At 41.3% G+C, this 11,902-nt stretch overlaps 2 pseudogenes across 1 annotated transcript; both read left to right on the top strand.

Annotated features, from left to right (window-relative positions):
* The first annotated feature begins 371 nt into the window (after positions 1-371).
* LOC144716337 (lipoxygenase 6, chloroplastic-like) lies at positions 372-6,066 on the top strand (annotated as a pseudogene). The gene is made up of 9 exons (XR_013584884.1): positions 372-953; positions 1,246-1,526; positions 1,849-2,086; positions 2,411-2,725; positions 2,818-2,903; positions 2,983-3,090; positions 3,282-3,583; positions 4,572-4,839; positions 5,208-6,066. The product of XR_013584884.1 is annotated as a lipoxygenase 6, chloroplastic-like (transcript).
* Positions 6,067-10,861: 4,795 nt separating this feature from the next.
* Positions 10,862-11,677, top strand: LOC144716339 (linoleate 13S-lipoxygenase 3-1, chloroplastic pseudogene; annotated as a pseudogene).
* The last annotated feature ends 225 nt before the right edge of the window (positions 11,678-11,902 follow it).

The raw sequence follows: 11,902 nt of genomic DNA, 5'->3' as shown, positions 1-11,902 counted from the left end.
AGAGAGAGAGAATATCCTGAAAGACTAAGCGTAGTAAAGCTTCTTACGCCTTATTGACACAGCACAGTCAAGAGTCCTACTTAAGCCGGCCGCCCAAAACCTTTGACTTCCTCGTCAACGCTGGCGACGACCAGTACTCCTGAAAGCGGTAAGCTCACCGCCTCTCCTATCGTTTTGTTAAACCCAACAAAAGAAACCTCGTCGAAGGCGGCAAATCTCATCTTGCTATTTTCAAACCATTCCGGAGACGTGGAACAATCGCAGTCGTCCATTCTTGACCGGAGTTTCCCGCCAAAACTAACGAACACGGTAAGCTCACCGCACGCGGTTCTTCGCCGGTTTAAATTCGGAGCACGAGAGGCTTCGTTTTAAAAAAAAACAGTACAAAGTGTTCATCTTCGCCGTGCTCGTTGAGAATAGGGAGGAGGGATCGATTGTTATTCCCCCTTCGATTGTTCTTCTTCCATCGATCGACCAATTCCGCCGTTCAATCGCGTGCTCGTCGGATAATTCGAGCTCGTTGGATAGTTCTGCGCATCTTCTTATTGTTTTTCCTGTGATCATCTTCAGTTTCTGAGAGCAATCTGCGAGGATGATTCCTCTCCAGTCGGGGATCGTCAAGCTCTATTCGGCGCCGAAGCAGTCTTCTCTGGCCGCCTTTCGATCAGCAGGAAGAGAATCCACCAGGCGACGACGCAATTCGAGCGTCGTGGCTGCGATCCAGAGCGACCGTCCCAGGCCTGTGTCACAAGTGCAGAAGTCTAGCGCGGTGATCTCGCCCGAGGCCGTGTCGATTAATCCAGGCCAAGCGATCGAGGCTCGGGCGGTGATCACCATCAGGCAGAAGATCAAGGACAGGATTTTTCAGAAGCTGGCTGAACAGGCAGACGCCATCGTCCACGGGATCGGCCGGGGAATCAGGATTCAGCTCGTCAGCGTGGACGTTGATCCCGGTGAGTTTATATCCAGAGTCGTTATCAGTTTAAATTGACGAATAAATACTTGAGTTTATATCCTATCTTTTCCCGTTATTTTTAATTCGAGAAGACTAGAGAGTCTATACATTTGATTAAATCCGACACTTGATGAAGTGTGTTCATTAGGGACTAAATGATAGCCGATGATCTACAATAATACGTATTATTGGTAGGAGCTTTGCGTCAAAAATAAGTTCAGCGTCAATGAGCTCCGATTTTGACATAATTCTGCTCGTCTTTCATCTAACGGAGTGTAACTCTGGATCAGAAACTGGTTTGGGGAGGAGGAGCAAAGAGGCCGCGGTCATGGGATTGTTTCAGAGGGAATCTGAGAAGCCCTACCACGTTGACTTCACCGCCAGTTTCTCTGTGCCCGCTGATTTTGGTCTTCCGGGGGCCATCCTCGTCGCCAATGCGCATTCCAAGGAGGTGTTCTTGTCGGAGATCGTCATCCACGGCTTCGGCGACGGGCCCATCTTCTTCCCCGCCCACACGTTTATTCAACCCCAGACTCTTGTTCCAAACAAGAGAATAATCTTCAGCAGCCAGGTCAGGATAACGTCCTTTTTTTTTTTTAAAAAAAAAAGTCCCTAGTTTATGATCATAATTATAAGTACACCAGTTTTCTATACGTATATAGACGATCATATTATCCGAGAGGATAGAGTGGACGTGAGTGCGTAAAAAACAATCGCACATTGATCAACAAAATTCAAAAAGAGCGATTGGGTTGCAACCTTTTTCCTGATGTGGGAAAATCGAAAGATGATATAGAGATCAAAGTCTGTCTGGGGGGTTATTATTATTATTATTATGATTATTTTCTTGCTGTATGCCGATTTTTCATTTTATGAAAATTCTTGCATTCCAGGAGTACTTGCCCTCTCAGACGCCGGGAGGGCTCAAGGATCTTAGACAAGAAGATTTGGCTAGTCTGCAAGGAAATGGGAAAGGAGAGAGGAAGACACACGAAAGAATCTACGACTATGATGTGTACAACGATCTCGGCGATCCTGAAAAGAGCGAAGATCTCGCCAGGCCGGTGTTAGGAGGCAGCCAAATGCCTTATCCTCGCCGGTGTCGCACTGGACGGCCACCCATGAAGTCTGGTAAGTCAAATTTCCTCAATTAATTCTTTAAAAATCAATTACGACTTGCCCCAAAATTTCATCTATAGATTTATTCCAACCAATCATCTTTGGGGACTCAGTTTGATCTGATCGATCGGATTGGAACCCTGAGTTTCAACAACGGATCAGTTGGGGATAATTAGCTCAAGATCACATCGCCGAACGTCAAAATAAGCTCAAGAAAGATATCTGATACGTCAAAATTCATTCTAAAATGAAAACTTCATAGTCGAAATGCAGTGACCGATATGTTTTGGACATGTTTTTTGATTTTTTTCTAATTTTTTTTTTTCTGATCGGCAGATCCTAGGTACGAGAGCAGTTCGGAGAATTCTACATCGTTGTATGTACCCAGGGACGAGGCCTTTGAGGATATCAAGGACAAGTCCATGTCGGCCTCGTCGCTCAAGTCGGTACTGAACAACCTGATCCCTGTCTTGACCACTGTCCTCTCAAAATCGGACAGAAACTTCACCGCCTTTTCTGAGATTGAAGATCTATACAAGGACGGGATCAGCTTGAATCCTCAGGGAGATGATAATATTCTCTGGCAGTTTCTTGGAAAGATCACGAACATTCATGAACGGCTCAAGTACGACTTACCTCTGACCATTTCAAGTAAGTCGAATCAAGTGCTCCCCCTTTTTTTTTCATTTTCTTGTTGAATTAATTGAAAAGATATCCTGACTTTGGGGTGATGGGGGCTTCAGGGGATCGTTTCTCTTGGCTCAGGGATAGCGAGTTTGCTCGCCAGACTCTAGCGGGGGTCAACCCGGGGAACATTGAGAGATTGAGGGTACGCCTAATTAAATTAATTTGATAATATTTATATAAATAAACGAACGTATATATACAGATATTTTTATATTGCTCAGGAGTTTCCAATTTTGAGCAAGTTGGACCCAGAGGAGTACGGTCCTCCTGAGTCTGCAATTACAAGAGAGATCATTGAGGGGGAGCTGAGCGGCATGACCTTGGAGAAGGTGGGTCTCTATCAGAAATTTCCTATTTTTCATAAAGTGAATCTTAGTTTGCAATGCTTTCATAGTTTCCTTATAGCCCAGTAGCAGAGATACAAGGGTCAAAAACAGAAAAATAAAAAGCATTCAAACCCAGTCAAAGAAATGTAGATGATAAGCATCTTCCCTTACTCGCTATCTCTCTCTCTCTCTAGGCAATGGAAGAGAAGAGATTGTTCGTGCTGGACTACCATGATATGTTGCTTCCCTTCATCAAGAGGATGAACTCTCAAGAGGGTAGGAAATCCTATGCGTCCAGAACAGTCTTCTTCTACAACTCCAGGGGTGTCCTCCAACCAGTAGCAATCGAGCTCAGCCCGCCGCCAACTTCCTCTGAGCCACAAAACAAAAAAGTCTACACTCGCGGTCATCACGCCACAGAGCAGTGGATCTGGCGCCTCGCCAAGGCCCATGTCTGCTCCAACGATTCAGGGGTTCATCAGCTTGTGAGCCACTGGTAATTTTCCTGACATCACCTTCATCAATACCAACACCATCATCATCATAATCATGATCATAATCATAAACAACCGATAAATATCAGATCATTGCAGATATGGCATTAAGGTTTGATCTTCCTTATTGTTATGGATACGTAACTGCTAATTGTCATATTGATAATCGTCAACATCTAAATTAGCTCATAAGGATAAGATCATTGTGGGCTAAATATTATGTCATTACGGTCTTATCTTTCATGAACATAATAAATATATGATAGCTTATTAGGACCATCATCCTCATCATGATCATCATAATCCTAATCATCACATAAAGACTAGAGCTTTCTTGTTAAATGTCAAAGTGCTAGGTGTTGCATTAAGGTGCGATATTTGTCTTTACAAATAAACAATGGCATTATCATTATTTTCATCATCATAAACAGATCATAAAGATCTGATCAGTGGGGGCTAAGTGTTAGAGTCACAGGCAAGAGATAAATGTATGATATTCTTTGTCATTATAAATTGACTAGGCTATTTCTCGTCGTTAGTATTATTATCATCATCATCATCATCATCATCCTAACCACTTCCTTCCAAAAATCACTAATTTCAGATCATTGTGAGTGTGTTCCTGGTTATGAAAGTCATCAGTTAGAAAACAAAAAAGTATTCCATGGTGGACTGCCTCATGTTCAATCCACGACAATTAATATCATTTTTATGTTTGATCCTCGTTTTTAAAAATAATCTTCAGTTGATAAATCTAGGCCATGGTGTGTGGGCTGCCTCATTATCATCAACATCATTATTATCAAACCCTAATTGTGTTTCTCATTCATCTTCGTTTTCATCACGAAACTTGAAATGTGGGATTTGTTTTCATAAACAATAAAACTGAGGATAGAACTTAATCATCGTAATTAAGACCCATACATTTATTGAGGATATTATTAAAGTTTCACTTTTTATTTTCTTTTTTTCTTTTGATGGTGGGGGCAGGCTGAAGACGCATGCATGCATGGAACCATGTATAATAGCAGCACATCGGCAGCTAAGCATGATGCACCCTGTGTTCAAGCTTCTGCACCGCACTTGCGGTACACATTGGAAATCAATGCTTTGGCACGCCAGACTCTCATCAACGGCGGTGGAGTCATCGAGAATGGGTTCAGCACTGGAAAATACTCCATGGAGCTTAGCGCTGCAGCGCATTTGAGAGCCTTTGGCGCTTTGACATGGAGGCTCTCCCAGCAGATCTCCTTCGCAGGTCACATAATAACCTCATCATCATCCCCATCATCATCATCATTTCCATCTATTTATCATTGACATCATCATCATCACCATCAAATATTTGTTCACACAACGCTCATTGGCCTCTTCTTTTCATTTCCATTGTCATTATACTTATCTACTTGTCAGTGGTAATATCATTCTTCCTTGTTCAATTTATCATCAATAAAATTTCCTTTCCATCACCACCGCTGTAATTGACTAGGCATTATCATCGTCATCAAGATCAACACCTTCTCGCCATTGACATCATTAGTGTCACTATTCATCGGCCTCATCATCATCATCATAATTAGTCATCATGATCATCACCATAACCCATGTACCATTATCCTGAAACAGGGGCATGGCTGAGGAGGACCCATCATCCCCACACGGCATAAAACTAGTGATCGAGGACTACCCCTACGCCGCAGATGGCCTCCTCATCTGGTCTGCAATCGAGTCCTATGCTACCGATTACCTCTCCCAATTCTACCCTTCCTCTGCCGCCATTGCTGCTGACGTCGAGCTCCAAGCCTGGTGGGCCGAGCTTCGGAGCAGGGGCCACCCAGAAAAGGCCCATGAACCATGGTGGCCCACCTTATCCTCCCTCGCTGACCTCATCCACATCATCACTACCCTCATATGGACCGCCTCTGGCCTCCACGCGGCAATCAACTTCGGGCAGTACCCCCTCGGCGGTTTCATGCCAAACCGGCCTGCCATGATGAAGAAGCTTATTCCGGAGGAGGGCTCGCAAGAGTTTGACAAAATGGTCAAACATCCGCAAGAAGCATTCCTCCAATCGCTGCCAACTATGCTGGAGGCAACTCGGATCATGTCGGTTCAGGACACGCTGTCCACGCACTCACCAGACGAGGAGTACCTCGGCACAGACCCGGATAGCGGGCCGGGCCTGGTGGCCCAAGCATTAGAGAGGTTTTCCAAAAGGCTAGACGAGGTCGACGAGGTGATTAAGGCGAGAAATAGTGACCCAAAACTGAAGAACAGGACTGGTGCCGGCGTGCCACCGTATGAGCTCCTCATGCGGTCGTCTGGCCCCGGGGCCACTGCGAGGGGCATTCCCAATAGCATCTCCATCTGATGACAATCCTGCTTACATATACATTCCCATTGTTAATTTTATATAATGCATATTTTTTAATTAAAAAGGTGAGCTATAGATACATAAAATAGTTAACTATTTTTCATACTTGTATCTCAGCTGTTGATAATGAGTGAGACTTATTGCTGAGATTCATACCCAGTTCAAGTGTTCTGTTTTTAGGAGATCACTTTCGTGATTAAAAGCCAGAGGTAAGTAAGCACAAAAATATAGGAACTATATTGCAACATATCATTAATGTTTTTGAGGCGGGTTTGTTTTCTTCTAAAGATTTGAACAGATTATTAGCATTACTCTAGTAGAATATCTCTTTTTCATTAAAAGGTAGTGGCATGAACAAAAAATCATTACAAACTATAGAGGTATACTTGATCACTACTGTTGATAATGAGTGGGTATTTTTTCTGATACTCAGACATGTTCATTGTGCCACAATTACATCATATCACTATGTAATTAAAGACTGATATCCACACAATGTGGGAACTAGCCGTTAGAGATGTTGATGATAGGTGTGTGCTCTTACTGAGATTATGACAATCTTTGTGACACTCGTGTAGAATATCACAGTTTGTAGTTAAAATACTGCAATACAAGCATAAAACAATTATGAAATATATTTCTATATATTATGCATTGGCTTCAACAAGACAACTACCACATGAAGATTCTAGAAATGGTGCCGGTAGTGTCTCTACCGTGATCGTTTGATACTGGACCTAGGGTTGAGGATCATTTCATCATCATGTATGTTTCAGCTCCAACATCAAGAAACAACATGTTAGCAGCATGTAATACATTTTGTTTTATTCTGGTGGTGCCTACATGTAGTTATGGGGTATTTATGCTCATACCATGCCTATAGAATCTAACAAATAATAATCTTTTCATATTATAAAATTTTCCGTTTATGAGGAACAAGGAACTTCTAGATTGGTTGGGGGAAGGATGGATTGGCTTGGTCCAATTAGGCTCTTATGTGATATTCCTTTTTTAAATTCAAGAGAATTCTAAAATCAACTTTTTAGACCATAACCTTTCTAATTAAAATTTTGGGATATAAAAAGAAAAAAAGAGGTATAACGATAAATATTGTTAATTTTTTATGTTGAGAGAGTATTTCTGAATTTCAGAATATCACCTTTCTACCTAAATGACTGCGAATTTCAGTAATTATGAAAAATAAGTACATAATGACAAATTTTTGATGTTTGGTGGACAAAAATAAAAAAAGGAAAAAATGAGAGAGAAGAGAAAAAAAGAAAAAAGAATAAACATGGTTTTTGCTTTCTTTTCTCTTTTCTCCTCATCTTGTGACTTCTGTTCATTTATTCTTATGTCTTTGGTGATGGAAATGTGCCTCGTGTTGGGTTGTATGGACTTGATGGAGATGAAACAAATTTGATTCCAGCAGCAGAAGATTAACAATAGAACCCAATCGTCCTCTACAGAACATTTAATCAAATCGCATAGGGGCAGATCGTATCCATGATTTCTTGGTTATTCAAGTGAGACATGTTGAGTTGCTCAAAGGTGCAATCTCTAGATGTATCCACACGATCCCTAGCATGTCGAATCTCATCCTTCATCTTGACAATCCTTATTTATGCTGGAATGTTTTAGTTAAGCTATCCGGTCACATCAAGAATGAAGAGGCGACAAGGGAAGAAGAAAGAAGGAGAAGACCTTTGAAAGTTATGGCCTGGGTGAATTTTATGCATGGCCTTTCCTATTTATGCTAAGCAGATATATTTCATAAAAACCACACTTTAAGTATATCTTCCAACGCTCAAAAGACCATTTTTGTGTGACATCAAAAATCAAATAAATGTTAAAATATTAGAAATATAATAGACATATGAGAAATAAATTTCAGAAATTTTTAGGGATCAGAATAATAATAAGTAATGCTATATAATTAAATAATTATACATATGATAAGGGGTTAAGGGGGACGATTATGATGGATGAATTCTACTAGGATGAATCGATGTAGATGGATAATCTAGGTAGATGGATATATAAGAATAGATGATGCTGGATGAGAGATAACAAAAAATTAGAACCAAAAAATTTGCTTTTATACCATTTAAGGATAAAATGAGAAATACATAACTTATTTTCCTAATCTTTGTTTTACTGTATTTTATTCATTTTTTTAGAGAAATCCCACTGGTGTCAAGTGAAATTCTCAAATCTTCTTGGAATTTTATTTGAAATACAGGACTTCTATAAATAAATGGTGATTTTGGGATACCAATGGGAGGAAAGGAGAATTCGAAGACATCTCCTAGATAATGTGAAGATACCCAATATACAAGAAGCCCACTCTTAAAGCCCACTAAAACCTCTTTAAGAACCAGGTCAACTGAAGACAATAATTGTAATTAAATCTAATTGTGGAAGAGTTAGGCACTTCTGTATAATCTCTTCTCCCCTCTCTTTGTATATTATCTTGAATTTATGATCCCAACTTGTTGGGAGCCTCATGTATCAGATTTATTTGACCCATTACTTTTCTATAAGATTTTGTGATGGAGAGTCTAAGTGTGATCACCACTTGGCCCTAGGGGAAGTGACAGCAAGGTTTGTGGTATCCCTTGAATGCTTGAATTAAATTTTCTCAAAATCATTTATTAATTATGGATCACATTACATATTTTGCCTCGATCCTTGTGTGACAAGTTGAAGTTTGGAAACTTATACCATTTTCTAAGAGCTTCAGCTAGTAGATGGTTAAAATAATTAACTGTATGATTGTGAAAATAAAACATTGTCCTTTTGTGCATAGTTAATGGTAGCTGACATCAAGATAACCAACGTCATTAGGAATGCTCCCATAATTTTAGGCCAATCATTCTTACTACAACTAGGGCAAGCACATATTTCTAAAATTTGATAAATGAATTAAAAGCAGCAAACGAAAATGTAGAAATCAATATGTCTAAGCTGATGAAATATCTGGAATTACTTAGTGAGGACATTTGTTTAGTGGATTCCTTAGATGAGGTTGATTATGACATTATGTGTTAATGATCTCATAATTTAAAGATGTGTTTTCTGTTGAAATTGATTTTTGATATCTTGAGTCAAAGGTTGATCCGGAACCAATGCCCACTACATTGAAATATGCATTTTTAGGAGTAAATCATGAGTATCCTGTTATGGTCTCTTCATATTTATCTGTACACTAAAAAATAAATTGCTTCACATGCCTCGAAGGTATACGCATGTAATCAAATGAATTCATGCATCTACATGTGCTTATTTATTTCAAAGGAATTGATATGAAGGCATTTCCATCACTCTCTCTCTCTCCCATTCTCCCACTCTCTCCTGCTCTCTCTCTCTCTCTCTCTCTCTCTCTCCCCCCCCCCCCGCTCTCTCTGTTCTGTTCTCTCTATCTCTCTCACACACTCTCTCTCTCCCTCTCTATCTTGTTCTCTCTCCAGCACGCTCTCTCTGTCATTCTCTCTCTCTCTCACGCTTTCTCTCTCCGTTCTCTCTCTCACACACTCTCTTGTTGGACAGTTAATCTTGACATAGTTAATTTAGGAGTTGGTGTTTTTGAATAAGTCACCAAAGAACAAGTCAACATGGTATAGGGTGATGTGGAGGCAGGAGTTGAGCTCAAGGAGAGCAGAAGACTTGGTTTCTTGGAAGACCAAGTACATGGACAGGTGTGTGGCCATGCTGAGTTTAAATCCATAGGCAGTTATGGGGGAGTGCCTATAAATATGTATGTGTTCCATTGTTGTTGTATGCTATGTGCATCAAGGTTCCTTCCTCTCTCGAAGTTTCCTTTCTTCTTGTTTCTCTTTGTGAGATCAAGAGAGTGAGTACTTAACTCTTGTTTCTCTGTGTGAGATCAAGAGAGTGAGAACTTAACTCTTGTTTCTCTGTGTGAGATCAACAGAGTGATAATTTAAATCTTTTTTCCTATGTGTGAGATCAAGAGAGTGAGAATTTAAGTCTCTTTTTCTCTGTGAGATCAAGAGAGTGAATGCCTGTCTTTCCCTTCTCTGTGTGAGTTGCTGAAGTGAGAGAGCTAAGTTCCAACATCTCTTTCATTCTCTCTATCTCTCTCACACACGCTCTCTCTCCTGTTCTCTCTCTCGCACGCTCTCTCTCTCTCCCGTTCTCTCTCTCTCTCTGATGCTAAGACAACTTTCAAAACACATCAAGGCCACTACTAATGCCCCGGCTACATTATAGGCACTAATGAATTCCATTTCCCAATCTTATTTATGCAAGTTTGTACTTGTATTCTTTGATGATATTTTGGTCTACATCAGAATGCTGGAGTAACAAGAAGAGAACCTGCATAGTGTGTTCAAAATTTTGAGTGCGCATCAGTTATGGGTAAATCAAAAGAAATGCCAATTTTTCCAAGACAAGATAGATTATTTGGGGCATTTGATTTCCCCTCAAGGGGTATCGGCGGATTCAGAAAAAATAAGGCCGTTTTGTCAAGCACTACGCCATGAAAGCTAGGCCTTTGATTTTGTTATTGAAAAAGAACGCTTACCGTTGGGATGACCAGGCTAAATAGACATTTGAAGAATTAAAGCGAGCCCTATCTACGACTCCAATCTTGCAGTTACCCGACTTCTCCAAGCCATTCATGATAGAGACAGGTGCGTTTGGGTTTGGCATGGGGGCAGTGTTACTACAAGAATTACATCCTTTCGCATATTTTAGCAAGGCGTTATCAGAAAACGCAAGGTTGAAATCTGCCTACGAGAGAGAAATGATGGATGTGGTATGGTCTATGCACAAGTGGAGACATTATCTGGTATTCTGAAAATCTCAGTACTTATTTTAACTTAGCTTTTTTTTTATGATGAGAGAGTGTTACTTTTATTGAGAGAGTGTTACCATAACCCATGTACCATTATCCTGAAACAGGGGCATGGCTGAGGAGGACCCATCATCCCCACACGGCATAAAACTAGTGATCGAGGACGACCCCTACCCCGCAGATGGCCTCCTCATCTGGTCTGCAATCGAGTCCTACGCTATCGATTACCTCTCCCAATTCTACCCTTCCTCTGCCGTCGTTGCTGCCGACGTCGAGCTCCAAGCCTGGTGGGCCAAGCTTCGGAGCAAGGGCCACCCAGAAAAGGCCCATGAACCATGGTGGCCCACCTTATCCTCCCTCGCTGACCTCATCCACATCATCACTACCCTCATATGGACCGCCTCTGGCCTCCACGCGGCAATCAACTTCGGGCAGTACCCCCTCGGCGGTTTCATGCCAAACCGGCCTGCCATGATGAAGAAGCTTATTCCGGAGGAGGGCTCGCAAGAGTTTGACAAAATGGTCAAACATCCGCAAGAAGCATTCCTCCAATCGCTGCCAACTATGCTGGAGGCAACTCGGATCATGTCGGTTCAGGACACGCTGTCCACGCACTCACCAGACGAGGAGTACCTCGGCACAGACCCGGATAGCGGGCCGGGCCTGGTGGCCCAAGCATTAGAGAGGTTTTCCAAAAGGCTAGACGAGGTCGACGAGGTGATTAAGGCGAGGAATAGTGACCCAAAACTGAAGAACAGCACTGGAGCCGGCGTGCCACCGTATGAGCTCCTCATGCGGTCGTCTGGCCCCGGGGCCACTGCGAGGGGCATTCCCAATAGCATCTCCATCTGATGACAATCTTGCTTACATGGAAGCGATAACATGTATATTTCCATTAGTATTTTTGTATTGTATAATTTTTTTAAATTAAATGGGTGGGCTTTAGATACATAAAAATGCTGTGAACTATCTCAGTACTTATTTTAACTTAGCTTTTCTTTTATGATGAGAGAGTGTTACTTTTATTGAGATTAAGATACAGTTCAAGTGTCATGTTTCTAGGGCATGCCTTTTGGGATTACAATGTTTTGTTGAGTGAACACAAAAAATAATTAGGATTTTTATTGG

This window comes from Wolffia australiana, chromosome 20 (genome assembly GCF_029677425.1).
Source record: "Wolffia australiana isolate 7733 chromosome 20, ASM2967742v1".
NCBI classification, from domain to species: Eukaryota; Viridiplantae; Streptophyta; class Magnoliopsida; order Alismatales; family Araceae; genus Wolffia; species Wolffia australiana.
Note: the sequence above shows the minus strand (reverse complement) of the source record. Positions and strands in the feature narration are given on the sequence as shown.